The sequence below is a fragment of the Lissotriton vulgaris genome, chromosome 9, assembly GCF_964263255.1.
Source record: "Lissotriton vulgaris chromosome 9, aLisVul1.2, whole genome shotgun sequence".
Lineage (NCBI taxonomy): Eukaryota > Metazoa > Chordata > Amphibia > Caudata > Salamandridae > Lissotriton > Lissotriton vulgaris.
In genome coordinates, this window is record NC_141697.1 from 216,596,033 (window position 1) to 216,616,704 (window position 20,672).

Below are 20,672 nucleotides of genomic sequence, written 5' to 3' on the forward strand. Positions count from 1 at the left end.
ATCTTGCAGCAGATGGATGGATAGATAGATAGATAGATAGATAGATAGATAGATAGATAGATAGATAGATAGATAGATAGATAGATAGATAGATAGATAGATAGATAGATAGATAGATAGACAGATAGATGGTTGTGTGTGTGGTTGTGTGTTTATGGTTGTGTGTGTGGTTGTATGTCTATGGTTGTGGTTGTGTGTATGGTTGTGGTTGTGTGTGGTTGTGTGTGTGTTGTGTGTGGATTTCTGTGTGTGCTTGTGTGTGTTGGGGTGCGTGTGTGGGGTTGTGTGTGTTGTTGTGTGTGTTGTGTTTGGGGTTGTGTGTGGTTGTGTGTTGTGTTTGGGGTTGTGTGTGGTTGTGTGTTGTGTTTGGGGTTGTGTGTGTGGTTGTGTGGTTGAATGTGGTTGTGTGTGTGGTTGTGTGTGTGTGGTTGTGTGTGTGTAGTGTGTGTGGCTGTGTGTGTGTAGTGTGTGTGGCTGTGTGTGTGGTTGTGTGTGTGTGGTTGTGTGTGTAGTTGTGTGTGTGGGGCATGTGTGTGTGTGGTTGTGTGTGTGTAGTTGTGTGTGGAGGTTGTGTGTGGGGGGTTGTGTGTGGGGGGTTGTGTGTGTGGGGGGGTTTGTGTTGGGAGTTTTGTGTGGGGGTTGTGTGTGTGCTGGGTTGTGTGTGTGGGGTTGTGTATGTGGTATGTGCGTGTGCGGGGGTGTGTGTGGGTTGTGTCTGTGTGGGTGTGTGTGTGGGGGGTGGGATTGTCTGTGTGGGGTTGTCTGTGTGGGGTTGTGTGTGTGGAGGTTTGTGTGTGGGGGGTTGTGTCTGTGGGTGTGTGTGTGTGGGGGGAGTGTGTGTGGGGCGAGTGTCTGTGTGTGGGTGTGTGTGTGGGGGTGTGTCTGTGTGTGGGGGAGTGTATGTGTGTGGGGTTATGTCTGTGTGGGGTTGTATGTGTGTGGAGTTGTGTGTGTGTGGGGATGTGTGTGTGGGGTTGTGTGTGTGTGGTGTGTGTGTGGGGCTGTGTGTGGGGTGTTGTGTGTTTGAGGGGGGTTGTGCGTGAGGTTGTGTGTGTGGGGTTTGTGTGTAGGGGTGTTTGTGTGTGTGAGGGGTTTTTGTGAGGGGGGTTGTGTGTTTGTGGGTGTGTGTGGGTGGTTGTGTGTGTGTGGGTGTGTGTGGTGTGTGTGTGTGTATTGGGTTGTGTGTTGGGGGAGTGTGTGTGTGGAGTTGTGTGTGTGGGGGGAGTGAGCTTGGCTAGCACAGGGCATAAGATGCAAACAGTCGGAACCTGTTCTAACACATTTCCTAGAGCGACAAGACTGGTGACGGGACAGTCGTCATCACGCACGCGTGTAAAGAAGTAACCCCCATCCTGCCTCTTTCCAAGCCAAGTATTTTCATGGAATGACTCCCTCTGAATATGCCAGCAGTTATTTAGTACAAAACAAATTTTTATATGCATGTTTTTATGGTATTTGCATAGTGCGAACCTCGCCAAAAGGCAGCATGACAATTAGCAGAATAGCTTGTGAAACTATTGCGGTATCAGCATAAGACTTTAGAAGGGATTACTAAGAAATGGGAGGGGAAGGGATCCCCGCGGCGGTCTGCTCTGGTGATTGGCTGGACCATGCCACAGTGCATTCCAACCCGGCAATAAGCACCTGCAGAGAGCATTTTTGCGTGAAGCCCACCAGTGAGAAAAAAAAAAGGTCTCCAGCATTGGCGCTATTGGAGGAGGAATTCTATCAGCATTACCGTGCGAGATCAGCAAAGGCATCAATCGCACCTGTAAAGATAACTTTTTTTGAGACAAAAATACAAAATAGTATTTTGGAGTCCAGAATTTTTCACGCTCAACTTGTATGTTGCCATGAGCAGAAATATTTCCTTTCGTGGTTGCGGAACTGTGTTAGTTAGCCACATGAGCAGGAAAGATCAGGAAATGCGCGTAGGCTGACAGAAACAGATACCAGCACGAAGCGATGAGCACGGTGTGCATTATGGACGTACATGCCCGATGTGGAGATAAATAGGATGTCCTTCATTATGCCACCTGCAATAACAATATCGCCGGAGCCCTTTTGGGACCAGATCAAATGGCTAAAAGTGAAAATTTAAACAGAGCATTTACCAAAACCATGGAAAAGATAAACAGTGTGTTAGCTCTATGTTAGAGTAACCACTAGGTGGCAGGACCCCCCCCCTTGGTAATGAAGACAGCAACGAATTGCGGGCTGGATTTCGTTCAGTCTGTGAGGTGACTTTATGGTGTAAGAGGCTATTGTATTAGTGCTCAAACTGTACCTCTGGGTTTTTCAAATACACCAAGTTCCTTCCGTCTAAGACTCCAGCAGTGCCCAGACTCCGGAAATCGAGGAGGCTGCTGGTTAAATCTTGCAGCAGATGGATGGATAGATAGATAGATAGATAGATAGATAGATAGATAGATAGATAGATAGATAGATAGATAGATAGATAGATAGATAGATAGATAGATAGATAGATAGATAGATAGATAGATAGATAGATAGATAGATAGATAGATAGATAGATAGATAGATAGTTGTGTGTGTGGTTGTATGTCTATGGTTGTGGTTGTGTGTATGGTTGTGGTTGTGTGTGGTTGTGTGTGTGTTGTGTGTGGATTTTTGTGTGTGCTTGTGTGTGTTGGGGTGCGTGTGTGGGGTTGTGTGTGTTGTTGTGTGTGTTGTGTTTGGGGTTGTGTGTGGTTGTGTGTTGTGTTTGGGGTTGTGTGTGGTTGTGTGTTGTGTTTGGGGTTGTGTGTGTGGTTGTGTGGTTGAATGTGGTTGTGTGTGTGGTTGTGTGTGTGTGTGGTTGTGTGTGTGTGGTTGTGTGTGTGTAGTGTGTGTGGCTGTGTGTGTGTAGTGTGTGTGGCTGTGTGTGTGGTTGTGTGTGTGTGGTTGTGTGTGTAGTTGTGTGTGTGGGGCATGTGTGTGTGTGGTTGTGTGTGTGTAGTTGTGTGTGGAGGTTGTGTGTGGGGGGTTGTGTGTGGGGGGGTTGTGTGTGTGGGGGGGTTTGTGTTGGGAGTTTTGTGTGGGGGGTTGTGTGTGTGCTGGGTTGTGTGTGTGGGGTTGTGTATGTGGTATGTGCGTGTGCGGGGGTGTGTGTGGGGTGTGTCTGTGTGGGTGTGTGTGTGGGGGGTGGGATTGTCTGTGTGGGGTTGTCTGTGTGGGGTTGTGTGTGTGGAGGTTTGTGTGTGGGGGGTTGTGTCTGTGGGGGTGTGTGTGTGGGGGGAGTGTGTGTGGGGCGAGTGTCTGTGTGTGGGTGTGGGGGGGTGTCTGTGTGTGGGGGAGTGTATGTGTGTGGGGTTATGTCTGTGTGGGGTTGTATGTGTGTGGAGTTGTGTGTGTGTGGGGATGTGTGTGTGGGGTTGTGTGTGTGTGGTGTGTGTGTGGGGCTGTGTGTGGGGTGTTGTGTGTTTGAGGGGGGTTGTGCGTGAGGTTGTGTGTGTGGGGTTTGTGTGTAGGGGTGTTTGTGTGTGTGAGGGGTTTTTGTGAGGGGGGTTGTGTGTTTGTGGGTGTGTGTGGGTGGTTGTGTGTGTGTGGGTGTGTGTGGTGTGTGTGTGTGTATTGGGTTGTGTGTTGGGGGAGTGTGTGTGTGGAGTTGTGTGTGTGGGGGGAGTGAGCTTGGCTAGCACAGGGCATAAGATGCAAACAGTCGGAACCTGTTCTAACACATTTCCTAGAGCGACAAGACTGGTGACGGGACAGTCGTCATCACGCACGCGTGTAAAGAAGTAACCCCCATCCTGCCTCTTTCCAAGCAAAGTATTTTCATGGAATGACTCCCTCTGAATATGCCAGCAGTTATTTAGTACAAAACAAATGTTTATATGCATGTTTTTATGGTATTTGCATAGTGCGAACCTCGCCAAAAGGCAGCATGACAATTAGCAGAATAGCTTGTGAAACTATTGCGGTATCAGCATAAGACTTTAGAAGGGATTACTAAGAAATGGGAGGGGAAGGGATCCCCGCGGCGGTCTGCTCTGGTGATTGGCTGGACCATGCCACAGTGCATTCCAACCCGGCAATAAGCACCTGCAGAGAGCATTTTTACGTGAAGCCCACCAGTGAGAAAAAAAAAAGGTCTCCAGCATTGGCGCTATTGGAGGAGGAATTCTATCAGCATTACCGTGCGAGATCAGCAAAGGCATCAATCGCACCTGTAAAGATAACTTTTTTTGAGACAAAAATACAAAATAGTATTTTGGATTCCAGAATTATTCACGCTCAACTTGTATGTTGCCATGAGCAGAAATATTTCCTTTCGTGGTTGCGGAACTGTGTTAGTTAGCCACATGAGCAGGAAAGATCCGGAAATGCGCGTACGCTGACAGAAACAGATACCAGCACGAAGCGATGAGCACGGTGTGCATTATGGACGTACATGCCCGATGTGGAGATAAATAGGATGTCCTTCATTATGCCACCTGCAATAACAATATCGCCGGAGCCCTTTTGGGACCAGATCAAATGGCTAAAAGTGAAAATTTAAACGGAGCATTTACCAAAACCATGGAAAAGATAAACAGTGTGTTAGCTCTATGTTAGAGTAACCACTAGGTGGCAGGACCCCCCGCCTTGGTAATGAAGACAGCAACGAATTGCGGGCTGGATTTCGTTCAGTCTGTGAGGTGACTTTATGGTGTAAGAGGCTATTGTATTAGTACTCAAACTGTACCTCTGGGTTTTTCAAATACACCAAGTTCCTTCCGTCTAAGACTCCAGCAGTGCCCAGACTCCGGAAGTCGAGGAGGCTGCTGGTTAAATCTTGCAGCAGATGCCCCACAATGGCAGATTGTCTACCGGCGAGCTTGCAGACTAGAGGCAAGAGAAGCCGTGCAGGAGTGAATAGCTAAATATGATTTCATAAGTGAGCGCGCTGTAAGGGTGCCCGCGAGCGATGCATACGGCGTGGGAGCTGTAACTGAAAGAAAAACATTGCCTCAAGTGAAATGCAAAAGTAAACAAGCTCTCGGCATTGCTGTGGCGGGGCGGGGAAGCGCATTCCTTTGAAGTCTGATGGGGTGGGAGCCTGTGAAGTGATGGAAGGCACAGACAAATGGTTGAATGTTGGTGTGCGAGCGGCTTCCTTTCAAGCCGGATGGGGGGGCAGGGGAGCAAATGGCGAGAGCACACACAAAACACATGCACTGTCCATAATCTGCATTCAAAAGCCCTCTTGGTAAGCTTTCCTGAAGCAGCTCTCTATATCTCTCGCATAGCGATTGCTTACGCAAGACACTAGGCGAGACCTAAAAAGGACATGTCCATACTGTATATTTTAAATTTACATTTTCCTTTCAGTCGCTTTCAGTCAGACAAAGATATTTTTAATGAATTCACAAGGTCACTACCTTCATCCTCAACACTATCAACATGCTGGTTTACCTCACTATCATCATCCTGGTAATCATCAGATTTGTAGGGAATAATTCTTCACAGTGTCACAAGAAGCATACAACATAACACAAAACCTTTCAGACCTTCCAAGGAGAGTAGAGGTGGGCTTTTCAAGTCTTGTCCAGGTAATGTAACTGCGCCTTCAGGAACACAAATCCACATTCCACAGGTCCCCTTGTTTTCAGATGGACCTCATTGAAACAGATTTCCACTGCTATTGTTCGATCTCTCAGCGGTGGGCTAGCATAAGCTGAGTACCCTATAAAATAGAATCACATTAGCAAATATAAGTAAAGGCCCCATCTTTCCTAATATACCACATCAACACTAATTCTAACACTCTTCAATATGCCAGGTCCTCCTTGGTGCACGATCTGCCATCTGGTGTGGTATGGAGCTTTTCCATAGCAGTACTGAGTCATGGAAATCGTGCACATGCTGAAGATGTAGAGATCCGCAAACCACCAGCACATTGATAGAGTGGTAATGCTTTCTATTTCACTGCACTTGCTCCCAGTCATGAAGTATAACAAGTGAAACATGGATTCCATCTATAGCACTAGCAACATGTGGTATGCCTTCCAAACCATAGAACTCAGCTGTGATATCAAATGTCTCAACATACCATCCATGGCCTGGCTGCAAACAGTTAAAGCATTGTCTGTGACATTCTATCGAAGTGGCTAACTGTGCAATGGAAAGGCACAGTAGCTCAGAAATGTAAACATTGCCATAATCCTTAAAATAGGTGGGTTGTCAGTCTGAAATCTTATGCACAGCAATAGACATTGGTGCCATGGTTCAACCTCAACCTCAAGCTCAACTTCTTAATGATATATCCTTATTGCATGGTTTCCAGATCAGGACAATATTTCTTTCCATTGACGTATCATTTCCTTTCTTCTCTAGACTAGTGGATGGACATATCTTCAACATATGAGAACAATGTGTCATTACCATATGCTTATACAGATGTGCTATATATAACATGCACAACAACAAGGGTACCAGAGGGTCAAAGTAATAACAAAGGATACTCTGATAATGGCTGAGAATTAGTACCACTAGCTATACCACAACTCTTCTTTATAGGATAAAAGTGAGCCAATCAAGTGTATGGTCTTGAACACCCATCAGTCACCACTCGGAACCGCCCTTCATCATTTGGGGTCCTGGGGACCCGCACACCAAACTGCCTGATCTCAACCAGGAAAGGGCCTAATAGATGATAAACGGTCCCTCCTGTGGGCAGCGTGGGGTCACCTCTTGTCAGAAATAGTTGATTATATATATATATATGTGTGGCGTGGCTGATGGAGTAACAGAAAATGTGCAGTGCAGAGAAAATGTTGTCATATGGTTATTAAGTTTCCATAGATTGTGTTAAGTTAGCATGTGCTTATTAAATGTTTAAACGCCATATTTTCTTTCTGCTTCGGTTTGCACACGACACCTAGTTGTTATTACAGCTTTTAACCTAGACGAAAGATGTGATTTATTTGAGAATAATATATTATTGTACTGGTATCAGTTGTGCCTGGAACACTTGGTACAACTGTCTGCACACTGAGAACTGCACACTCTAACACAAGGTTGCAGCAGGCCTGATCCTCGCACTACGTTAGTCATAACACAAATAATGTTTGTGCCAACTTTTGGCTTTACGTGAGTTCAAGATACAGTTACAGGGAATGAGAAAACACACTTGATGCTGGACATGCTGAGAGCTGGTAGCTGTTGATGTGATCTCCTCCTACTGAGACTTTGAGGTATGGGTCCGCCCAGCTAAGAGCCCAGATGAGACCTTCTTAGATATAAAATAATATGCTAATTAGGGTGCGCGAAATATAGGTGATACAGAATTCTATAGATTTTTGCATCATAATATGTTATCACAGTTTGCTTACTATGGATTAGTGACTATGCGGCTGACTCTGATTTTTATAATATGTATGTTGATATTATACAAGATACTGCGTTTGAGAATGTTGCATTGAGAAATAAACATTTCAACCTTGCACGTGTTTTCAGTGCCTCCCAGTTTTGGTTTGGAATGATAATATAACGAAAGAGTGTTCATGTGTTCCACGATACCTGAGGTATTCTAAGTTCATGTTCTGGATTGTCTAAGACATCGGGAAGTATTCACTACTGATGAGATACTGTAGCTAGCTTGGTAAGGGGATTTCTGAAACATAGGTGAGTTGTCGGTCACCCTGACTCACCCAGGTTCTAGGTCTCTGTGCACAGTTCTGTGAGAGAACGGAAACCCTGCGACAATGTGATACCAAAAAATGAGAGTAAAGTAGGTAAAATTGGTTTAGGAAGCAAAAAACTAAATTAATTGGATATAGCTTCCAATGCCAACATTAAAAATAGCAAAAACAGAGAAAATGTATAAACTGTCTAGTAGTGGAACGTGGTCAACATGTTTCAGCAAATTGCGGCCATGTGGCCTTGCTTTCTTCAGGACCTTGTCAAAACGACTACTGCTACTACAAACAGAACCAAAGTGTAAACAAATATAAAGAAATAGTGTTCTAAAAAAGTGAAACAACACAGATACTGGTATACAAGTCACCTGGACCTCCTAGGTGTACTCTTCCGTATCTTCTTACAGATTCGGTTGTTTACTAAAAGAGTCAAAAGAATAGCATGAGTACATCACACACAACCTGTCTCTAAACATCCTTGTCCACATTATCATGAGTAACTTTCATCATTAATGAGGCCTGTAAGGAAGATAAGGCCGATTGCACTGTATATACTAGTGTCTCCTAATGTTCATAGAACTTGAAGGTTTTCAAATTTCATATAGTACATCTTACCCGATGTGTAAGATGTGAAGACCTCACCCCACTTGGCTGCGGCTCAGGACATAAGTGAAGCACCGCTCTGTTGAGGTGAATAAATGCAAAAATGAATCACCCACCACAAGCGTGTTCCAACACAGCATAGAATCCGCTCATTCTTATAATCTCCGTTTACAGATGGTGGAGATCACTACCTTCTGTTCAGTATGTAAAAAATGCACATTACGAGGTACTGATCCCAAAAGGGTCCTTCTAGTGCATTTCCTAAAATGATACTTCGATGATGGTATAAGCAAACTTTTCTACAACCGAGGTCCGTTATAGAGATCACATGACCCTCCTCATTTGTATGAACTAGCCCGATAGGAAGAGCGATATTATTTCACTTGGAAGACATGTCAGAACGCTGGTCAACATGTTACCGTCCAAAACTGTTGCCTGTTGTGTCGGTGTGCCTAGCACCCACATAATTATCCAAAAAGCAGCATGGACACATTCAATTCTTCCACTCAAAACCAACCCTTTTTTTGCAATGTGGGTATCTGTAGATTTTGGGCACCAGCTTTGCGGCTAGCAAGGGAAACCTACCAAATCTGGAAATTTTTTAATACTAGTCACCCGGAGGAGTCCATTGTGGTGTGTCTTGCGTGAATCTTACAAGTTGTTTTATGCAGAAGCTGTTGCAAACCTCAAACCTTGGCTAAAAACACATGTTCCTCATATTTCTTTGAGGTAACATTTTGTGAATCTGTGCAAATCCACAAATTTCCTACCAGCCAGCGTTCTGACATGTCTTCCAAGTGAAATGGAACCTGACTTGTGTAGGTGGGATAGCAACTTGACAGAAAAGGACCAAAAACTCATTATGGACACATACAGTTGTTCAACTCAAAACCAACACTTTTTTTGTAATGTTGTGACTTCGGAATTAGGGCTTTATCACAACTTGCACACAGGAAAACGTACCAAATCCAGACATTTCGGGAAACTAGGGTCTAGATGTAGGTAATTTTATTTTACCACTTCTTAAATACCGAATTTTACCAATTCGGTATTTAAGATGTGGTAAAATAGAGGGGAGGGGGTGTAGGTATTACAGAATCGGTAAATACCGAATCGTTAAGATTCGGTATTTACCGATTCTGTAAATACCGATTCGGTAATGCCCATTGATTCCTGTAGACATTGAAGCCCACATACCGAATCTGTAAAATAGGCCCCCTACATCCCAAAAACCCATTTACCGGTCAGTAATGGCCGAAATCGGCCGTTACCGGCCGGTAAATGGCCACCTACATCGGGCCCTTGAACTCTTGAACTCTTGGAAGTACAGGGTGATGTGCTTTGTCTGGATCCCTCAATGTTTTCTTGCTCATAATGTGAAATGAACTTCATAAATTTGCCAAACGCCACACATTTCCCTTTCATTTCTATGACCAAAACTTCCAGAATCTGCAGACATTCACAAAATTCCTACCATCTAGCGTCCCCCACTTTTCCCAATAAAAACGGTGCTTCCCTTAAATGGCTCAGAATAGGGCAGATGACAGGAACAGATCAAACTAAAGACAATGGCAGTCCTTCACGAGCACTCCCATTGAACCATTGTGATGGTCAAATAAAAACTTACAAACACTTTCTAAACAATAAGCTTAACATTTTTTGGCCATGATTTGTAAGTTGACATATTATTTCCTCAATAGGTAATGGATATCCCAGTCACCTTATAAAACACCATTGCTTATGAGATGCTTAGAATAAGGTGCATGCTCTTTCTGTCACTGAAGTGACACATTAACACATCAAAAAAAGAGAGTTATACCCCACTAAAATATGTTCATCAACATTAAATATAGACATACATGTAAGAAATGGGAATATATGTTGACATGAGTGACAACTCATATCAAATACTAATCACAATCTTTGTCATGGTGAACCATAAAATTAATTAAATAAACCTGTGCTTAACCTTCTGGTAGCTTGGTATGTAAGCAGTCAACTTGTTTAACTTAGGTCCCGTGTGTGAAGTTTTTATGCAACATTTAAACAGCAATAGATTGAAAACACCATAACAAAATCCCAAACCTACTTAGAAAAATGTTGATAAAGAAAATTAAAACAATATGATAAAAATCCAAAAAGTAGAACCGGAGTTTGCATTTTTAAAATTTTAGATAAAGAAGTGCCTAAAGACGTGAAGCACCATCTGCTGGTATCAGGTTGCGCTGGAGCATGACAGAGTCACACATTCAGGCTGAATGCGATGGAGTGCAGGTCAAATGCAGGACCAGTTTTGGCCCTTTGGATATTTTATCTTCTGAATTTGATGTTAGGACTGTGCATCCACATTGGACCCAGGGAGGCTTTAAGTTAGGAGCTATGCAGCTCTCGGGGGCTCCGCAACTTGTAGTGCCGAATCCTGTCAAGCCTTTGGTAAGGAGTTGCTTGGTGCAGCTCTGCATCACTCGACATTGCTCTGCAGTGGATGTGGTGAGGCTTCCAGTCAGGAACTGTGTGATGCGGCCCTGTAGAGATCTGCTTTGCTTGGCATCAGTTCCAGTGAGGGCTCTGTGTCGTATTTAGTGAAACCTTCAATTAAGCATGGAGAAGTCCACTTTGACATCAGCTAAAGGTCCAGGACCTTGAGGCAGTCCTTAGGGGTAAGGATGCATGCCCAAAGAGGCCTGCAGAGTGGACCAGGTCAGGTACAGCTGGGTCTTGTGACCTGGGAAGCAGGCAGGGCTCCTGGATCGTGTTGTATCCCTGTGGATCACACAGGAGTTCCGCCAACTGACTCTTGTAGTCACTTCTGGGGATCTAGGTTCAAGGCAAGTAAGTACAGTCTTCCTTCAGGCTTCAGACTTCGGACAGCAGGGAAGTTCCTTCTCTGAGCCTTCAGAGGTCAAGGATTTTTCTAATTTTCGGTTCTGGTGATGACACTTTTATGCCCAGTGCCTACCTGTGGGTGCCATCCAGGAGATCCACGGCATTGCTGTAGACCTGTATCCACGGTATCGGAAGGTGTCAGGCGCTATATGAAAGGTCCAGGGGCAAAACATATACTGTCCGTCACGTGCAGGACCATCAAAGTAATAAGCATACAACTTGGTAGCATTGATAGCCAAGCCAGAAAGTTCATGGAAGGACACAAAGGTGGTGGGCATTGGATCAAGGTCCCCGCCCATATCTCTGATATAGAGAATGAGTTTGTCTGCGTAAGCGGAGACAACATGACATGAGACGTATGGCCTTGCAGTATCCCCCTGCAGCCTGAGTCTGCACGGAGTCTATGCAGTAGGGTTTAACGCCAAGATAAATAACAGCTGTGACAGTGGGCACCCCTGATGAGTACCTCGGGCCACAGTATTTTGACGTGATATATGTTGTCCCATATGCACCTGTGTAGTAGGGTTTGTGTATAATAATTGCATCCATGCGATGCATGCATCCGGCATACCAAATCGTGGGAGGGCATAGAACATATAGTCCCAGTGCAGCAAGTCAAATACCTGTCACAGATCAAACGAAATGCAACCCTCCGTGGTACCTGTGCCGAGTGTGCCCAGCATAATTTGGTGTAGGCGTCTGATGTTCAGCGCCGTATTCCTACCAGGCACAAACCCACATTGGTCAGTATGTATCAATTTGGGAATGAGCTGACAGAGTCCGTTAGCCAACAGATTAATGCATATTTTATAGTTTGAGTTAAGGAGCAATAAAGGTCTATACCTCGACAATCCAGACCGTCCCTCCCAGGCTTCAATAAAGAAACCACCACCGCTTGTAGTGTAGTAGTGGGGAGCATACCTGCCCCTAGCGCCTCGTGGTAAAAGCAGTGTACGTGAGGTATTAGCAAGTCAGCATATACCACGTAGAATTCAACTGGCAAGTCGTCATTTCCCCAGGGTTTTATTACGTGGTAAAGATTTGATCGCCTTTCGGATTTCCATCCCCATTATTGGTTGTGTTAATTCGTCACTCTGCTGCTGCAAGAGCTTTGGTAAGTGTAGCCCATCAAAAAAGGGTTCCAAATCTAAGTTACTATGCCCATCTGGGGGTCTGTAGAGGCACACATAGTAGTCTCTTAATGCGGTTTTGATATCTAGTTGCGTGCTAACTATATTACCCTCACTATTTTGAATTTCTAATATAGGCGAGGGAATATTTCTGACTAGCCACGCCCGACCTGTCTGCCTGTCCGTGTTGTTTTCGTGTGTAGAGCCGGTAATCCACAATGCACAGCTTCTCAAGGAGCTCTGCATACTGTATGTCAGCCTCCTGTAGTTGCGTCAGTTGTTCGTTCGTCCCCGCCGCTTCCCCTTCTAAGGCTGCGAGCTTACCTTCAAGGTGAGTGAGTCATTCTATAACCGCAACCCGAAAGCCTGCCTTTCAACAGAACGGGTTGCAGTTTCCAGGTCGGTATCGGGGTGGGGACCTTACCCCATTGAAGGGTTAATTCCATGGGGTTATGATCCGATAAGGTCTTGCCCATATGAAACACAATAGAAACAGAATCTAATAGGGTCACAGAGCACAGAACTCTGTCAATCCAAGTATGCAGTCTGTATGGTGTGGAGTAAAAGGAATATTCTCTATGGTCTGGGTATTTTGCTCGCCAGGCGTTAGGTAGGCCCCAGCCCTTCACCTATCCTCTGAGTGCCTCAGCTTGTCTTTTACTTCCAGTTGCGTGGAAAGGGGGGTGGGATCTGTCGAGCTCAATGTCCAATACAGCGTTAAAGTCGCTCCCTAACCACACACTCAGGGATAGCCAGACCACTCTGTCAGGGCCACTTCTAGAGCCGTCAGATACCTATCCTGATCAGTGTTTGGAGCACATATGCAGCCCATAACCACATCACATGAGCCCCATCTAGTAGGCCACGAATCAGCACATATCTGCCATTGAGGTCTATCTATTCCTCCAATAGTTTTAAAGGACATTGTTGCACACCCATATCGCAAATGCGGAGTAGGTTGTGGTGAACAGTTGATCCCTCCACTGCAACTTAGAAGCGTCAGCAGCGTTGAGGTGAGTTTCTTGTAAGAAAGCTGTATCAACCCTCCTCCTGTTTAATTGTGCTAGGACCAGATGCCTCTTATGGATCAAACCCATGCACCTCAGGTTCCAGGTGTAATAGGTCTATTTATTATGTGATCCCATTGTCGCGCAGGTAGCCTAGTTGCCATGTAGCATGTGGAGTGCGAAACCCTGTGTATACTAGTTGCAGTCGGGCCGTGCATGAATTCCCTAACCAACCTACCAATACTAGGTTCCCCCAGAGAACAACAGAGGACCAAACTGGAAACAAAAATTGAACATAAACTCTAAACAGTAGATGCCATAACGCAGTCGCCCAGGGGGGTAGAGGCAACAACTGCTACGGTCCACATGAACGTCACTGTGCTCAATAGAAAGAAGAGCCTGGCATGTCGATACATTTCCCTATAGAGCCTAATTATACTAGACCCACTAATGCAGTTACCAGCAGCTTCATATATTTAAGTACTGTTTATACGTTACCACTCCCGGCCGTCTCGGAGCCCTTCACTAGAAGTCTCTGGCCATTTATGCAGTAATCGAAGGGAACAGAGTCAAACTAGTTTCAGCATCAGAGCGGACCGTGGCCGCATCTGATGAGTGAGTTGAAGCCGCTTCAGCTCGTGCATCATGGGTGTCCAGCACCGCTACTGTCAGAAGCACATAGTTTTGACTGTTCGTGATCTGTTCCGGTGTAGGGCCGTTGTCAATAGTTACCACAACTCGTCTGATCCCCGGTGTGTATATCCCAACAGTTCGCAATGAGGGGGTCCACTGCCTTTGTCCAGATAGCAGTGAGGTTTGGTAGGTTTCCGGCGTAAAGGTTATTTCAAGCCAGTCCGCCGCCTCCTCCAACCTGTCGAAGAAAATGGAACAACTTTTAGTTGAGCTGGAAAAAGCAGTGAATACTTCAGGGGGCTCACCCGGAGGTTCCTTTTTACTTCCTGAAATGTTGCCCTAGCTTTCTTCACTGCTGGAGTGAATTCCGGGTAGAGGGAGATCGTTCTATTCTCAAAACGGATTGGAGCATTTTCTCTGGCAGACCTCAGAATCGTGTTGCGGTGCGCCAGGCTGCGGTGGCCTGGGCGGTACTCGTGGGCTTGTTCCACACTGTATAGGGCTGTGAAGCCTTCCTTCACCACATGATCTCGCAGCCAGACCTCGACATATTGGGTAGGATTAGATCCCTTGATGCGCTCCGGTATTCCAAGGATTCGGACTTTGTTCCGGCGGATCTCCCTTCCGCATCATCCACCCTGTCTTGCAAGCCTCTTGGCTGTCGTTGGAACTGTTCAAGTTGGGTGGTATGCATGGTCTGTTGAGGTATAAGATCGTCAAGAGCTAATTTATTCGATTTGACTTTGTCGGTGAGCTTTTTGTGGTCCACCTGGAGCAAGCCCAGGCTGGTGGACAGCGACCCCATCTGTGTTTCTAGCGCTGAGCCTGAGTCTCGTATCTCCTTTAAAATTAAATCCAGCTGAGCAGCGTGGGGATTCGTTCCCGTAGGAGGTATTGTGTCGCTGTCCGCAGTATTGGAGGGGTCACTGCCGAACGCAAGCTGTGTGTCGTCTTTGGTGGCCGCATCAGCTTGTTTGTTTTTAGTGTGACCCATTGTGCCACAGCGTCCGTACGTGCACCTTTGCTCCAGCACGTGCACTTGGGGAGCTACTGATGCTCCCCTCCGCATTCACAGACTCACAAATAGGTGCAGTCCAGAGATTCAGGCAAGTAGTGCCCACAGTGATGCGCCTCAGGCCACAGCTCTCAGTAATGCATCAGGCACAGTATCACAGGGCGTGCTAACATCAGTGCCGGTCCCCTTGCTAGGCGGGTCATGGGGCCTGTTGAAAAAGAGGCATCGCAGGCACACACCCCCGGCACCCCCTCTGCACAGTCCACAATCAGGCGGGGGACAACTCAATTGTCAATGCCTTCGTTTGCAGAGGAGGGGAGCAGGGGGCCGCTGGCGCACAGCAGCCGCCGTGGCAGTGATGCAATCCCCCGGTCTCAGTAGCAGCCCTCTGTCTCACAGATATAGGCAGGAGTATCAATCACAGTAAACTGTCCCCAGGTGGTGTGCAAATAGCCAGTCCCACTCCATCTTCTCAAGGGGAACCACAGCAGTGTCAGTCTCAATGCCTCAGGTGTCCCCGCAGGCAGACCCCAAGCAGGCCCCTCTCACAGGCATGTAATGCAGGCAAGAGGGGAAGGTCCGTAGCTGGAAGGGCCACCCTGAATAGACAGGCCCGCAGCCCTAATGGTCTGAGTAAATGCTTTGGTGCTCACTGCAGTTCAGCATACGTCCGCTTGTACAATAGCAGGACGAGTCCGCGGCTGCCGGCATCCGCCATCATGTCCTCACGGCGTGTACTATGGAAATCAGGCCGCATACCACCCTTCGCGAGGCCCCCCCCCTTCAAAACCGGCCGGGAGCAGTGTCTGCCGCACTCCCGCCGTGATCACTAGTATCTGCTTCCAGCACCTTGAGGCCGCAAATTCCAGTTTGGACCTCCGGGGCAATCGCAACCTTGCATGTCTTCTTGCCCTGCAGGCCCTGCTCCGCTCTGGGCATTCGTGAAATAAAAAAAAACACAGGATTCACTGAGGTTACAGGTGGCAGCTTGCGGCCATCGGTTCCAGGATCATTCCGCAATTGGGAGTGGATGAATCCAGTTGTGTGGGTCCAGGTAAATGCAGGATTCTTAGCAGAGTGTCAAGGTATGGGACGGAGCTCTCTCAGCTCGCTTCCGCCATGCCCGACAGTTGGCCACGCCCCATGCCTTAAATATACATATCCTCATTTTTAAATACCATGAACCTAATCCTGATAGCTTTTAAGGGCTACTTACAAGTACTAGAAGGGAAGGTTTTGGCCTAGCAAAAGTTTGCACTGGCAGTGTAAAACTGCACACACAGATTGCAGGGGCTGACCTGTAGACATGTTTTACGGTGCTACTTTAGTGGGTGGCACAATGGGTGCTGCAGCTCACTTGCAGCATTTAATGTTTAGTCCCCGGGTATCTTTAATATCATATACTAGCCTACAAGGGACATATAAGTAAATGAAAGGTGAAATCACGTGTGTGCCAGTTTTACCATGTTTAACAGGGAGAACACAATCACTTCATTTCTGGTTCGCAGGAGCCAGCAAAAACGTGTTCAGCTAAAAAGGCAAAAATCTGTGGTAATCGTGCAGAAAGGGCAAATTTATAACAATATGGATATTTCTTAATGTGTGTTGTTAAAGTAAACGTAAGAGTTAATGTAATCTTCTCTTTAGTTTTTCTTCTTTTACTCTCTGTACGTCAGACCCCTTTCAAGAAGAAAATCAGTTAGGCCACTGCCATGTAAGTGCAGCAGAAGGAGGTCTTTAAGTGCCACATCATCCAACATAAGGATAGGTGGGAGGACCTTTGATGATGGGTCTGCCTCATCTGCTTACCAAACTGGGCATGTCCGAGCAGCAAAATAAAAGCTCTGATCCCATGATCAAGCACATTCTGACCCTGGCCTATGCCGACCTGGATGAGGAGCCGAAAACCATGGAAAAGAGACAACCGGCTAAGTGTATTCACCTTAAAACCTGCACGTTGTTATTAACATTTTTTTCATGTTTTCAAGTTGTAATATAATGTCACAAATATAAGGCATTCGTTTAGAGCCCAGTGTAGAGTTTTGGAGAAAATGTACTTCATCACAAATGCAATGGATATTCCATCCACCTTATGACAAGTGCTATAGCATCTAACGCACTAGCAAAAAGACTGATGGGACATCTGACACATTTGTTCAAGAGTTAGACATCCAGCAAACGCTAAATCAGGACATTTACACTTTTTAAAAGTTCATATCAGAAACACAATAAAATATAAACTTTACCCAAGATTTTGGCTTTGCTAGACAGCTGTTCCATCATAAAAATGGCAGAAATCCCATCCCCCTTAAGATGCAAAATTGAATAGAAGGCTCTCATGCGTGCTATAAGGCAGACATGGTACACAGTAACAAAAGGTGGTCTAAGTCTTCAAAAACAAGTATTTATTTAGGAAAAAAGGTGTCCATATAGTTGTAGAAATATAAGACCAGATATGTAGAAGTGTACATTTTGGCTATTGCCTGTTGCTATTCAATATGGTCAGAGCCTTGATGTCAAAACAATTAAGCCAAAAAATAATATGTGCCCGAGTACGTTTTTGATAAAAAGGGCAGTCCTTTAAAAAGATGGCAAGAAATCATGCAGCAACAAACTGTACACAAGCGTATTTAATGTGAAATGTGTTAGACAATTTGGCTGATTTAGAGTTTGGTAGATGGGTTACTCTGTCACAAACGTGATGAATATCCTGTTCGCCTTATTTCAAGTGAGTTATATCTTATGTCACTTTTAATAAGATGGTTGTAAGAAATTTGGTTGTTGGTTGACTGGGGTGTTAGCCCTGGTCAAGCAGCATCCACAGTCCTTGTCAGGGTACTGCACAAGCAAATTTCAGATTATCCTGTGCTCAACCCCCTTAGCTTGGAATAGAGCAGTCAAGCTTAAATTAGAGGAAATGTGTAAAGTATTTTTACAACACTTCAAACAGTAAAACTGTGAAAAAAATCAATAGGGGCCCACAACAGTAATAGAAAAATAGAGTGATTGCTAAGAAATAAACCCAAAACAGAACAGCAAAAATCTAAGTAGCAGAACCGGATATATTGAATTTTAGAGTTTTTTACAGATAATAGTGCCAAAAGGCATAAAGAGCCAACTGTCGATATCTGGTTGCACCACACCGGGACAAAGTCACAAGTTCTGGCAAATTGCAATGGAGTGCAGTCAGCTACATGGACCCAGTTAGGCTTGTGAGAAGTCCAGAGTCGGGGATGCGTCGCGCAGTCGGGGCGATGCTCCGGTTCTGAGGCGCTACCAGGCTGAGATGCAGAGGTCATTGTTGTCATTGAGGCTGCCATCAATGAAAGATGCGAGGGCCTGCTCCAAGACTGCATCAAGCAGCAGCAGTTCTGAAGGCAATACAGGCAGCAGCAGCGATGTGGGTCTTTACGACAGGTCCAATCCACAAAATAGCGGTATGCATTGATTCTGCTCTGGTTTCCACCGTGCAGCAGGGGAGATGCATCGGTTTCTCTAGATCCACAGGTTGGCAGAACACCTTAGGCTCACTTCCAAGGGTCCAGAACTGGGGTGACTGCACGTGGCAGGGTAGACCCACAGTTAGCAGAGTTCAAGCACAAATGTAATGTTATTGGAAGCCTGTTATGTCCCTGAGGTTTCAGATCAGGAGACCAGCCAACTAGCACTTGGAGTCAATCTGGGTTTAAGAAATGCAGGTTTGGTGAGCTGAGCAGGAAAGCTATTGCACTTGAATTTAAGTAACTGCAACATTACTATGCTACAACTCGTGATAAGAGTAGCTGCTCGAGTTTCTGGGACCTTTGCTGCTTTTTTGACAGGGTGTGGGATGCCTGTCTACCACAAACGATTGAGTCAAGATCTTTGTCAGGCTTAGCCGTGGGAGAGTGGTGTGAATTATCATTGCCCCTTAAGATGCCCCGTAGTCACGCAGTGTGGGACGCGCAGACAGTGCCCAGCCCGGGTCAAGGGTGGGCTTGTCCCGTGCCCGTCAGCAACAGGAAGAGGCAGAGCAGGGCCGGCCTCCTTGTCTCAGATTTTGCAGAACGTTCTATTTGTTGGTAAGATCTTCCTACTTATCCTTTGTTCCCCGCCTTTTCTTGTTTGGGCTGGAATTGGACACTCACCAAAGTACTCTGCTTAATTACAAGTGGCTACCTGTTAATCTCCAGGCTAAACTCTTGATGTGGCACTAAATTAACACAGTTGGGGGATCTTTTTTGGAACCGGTTGGACTTCCCCTCAAATACCATCTATGGTGTGAGACTGCTTTGTAATGTTTACTCTCCTCAACATTTGTAGCAAGGGGAGTGCTAACTTTAGAACATCAGGTAGCCACAGAGGTTGATTTGAAGGGACTTTTTAGTCAGCTTTAAAGGCATTTATACCCACTGTCCCTGGAACCTTATTACATTCTATACACCTATGCCATCTTTTAAAAAGCACACTAGGGATTTTCTAAAGAGAGGGGCGGGACTAGGGAAGTAGTTGTGGTACAACTCAGTTCCCCAAACGGTACTAAGGAATCCACACAAACCCTGAAATATTTAGTATCATGGAATATAGAGGGATTGAAGCAAAAAATTATTGACCTGGGATGGCAAGAGTACATGAATTGATATTACCTCTGTTTTGTACAAGAAACATGGGCTCTGGATACACCTCACAAGTTGGGCTATAGGACATTCAACACTAATGCTGTCCCTCAATGAGATCAGACCATCAGGAGGCCTAGTTATTTGTTCCAGCATTTCTCTAAAAATAGAAATAAGCCAACTTGAATTACCCTCCCCGGATATCCTAGGGGTAAAAATAAAAACACAAAACAAAGGTGATATTTATTTCCTAAATGTCTATAGTAAACCAAGATCATCTAGTGCAGAATCACCAGTACTAGAGATATTGGATAACTTTCTAAGCACTATAGACCATGGGTATCAGTAATTATAGACAGGGACTTCAACTGCAGGTTTGAGCCTTTTGTGGGCCCAGAAACCCTCTTAAAAGAAGAGAATATGGCAAGACGTAATCCACTATTGGAAGCTAGAACTTCTGTCCCTTGCACTATGGCAGTAATGCAATTGGTGCGGTTGGTCTCAGGGCAAGGACTGAGGGACTGCAACATCAGTCAGACAGCTGAGTGCATACACATTGAAAAGAGGCACTACCAAGAGCACAATTGATTTTATATTAGTGAGTATTAACCTATGGGGTAATCTAATCGATTTAAAAGTAGAGCCAACAGAAGACAGTAACTACTTTCCTCTTTGCTTGTCAGTTCAATTAAGCAAATCTTTATTTCGACGATTAAAAACCATCATAAAAATACATTATACAATAAAAATTTCATTAAATTACATTTCTGAACTTATGACAAATTAAAACTACAGGTAGTACAGGGTACAGTTCATAAAAAGAGATAGTTATTATATACAAAAGTTGGTTAATTTCTTGTGTTTCTCAGTCTTACTGCTAGTTTTAAAAAACTTACAATAGAGCATAAGGTGTGCGTATCATTAGCTCTCTGTAAAAAGAGCAGTGCAGCTCTTGCGTGACGAAATTTCTGCTGCCTAAGGATGTCAACTAAAAATCTACGCCTAGGGTTTCGATAAAATGAACATAAAAGTAGAAAATGAAGGGTGTCCTGCGGAGACCTATTGGCGCAGCCGCAGGCACCCTTCTGCTCAATCGTTACAGTAAAACCAGAGGGATAAGCTAAGATATTAGGTAACAGATTGAGCCTAAAACGACACATTAAAATTCTATCATGCTGGTT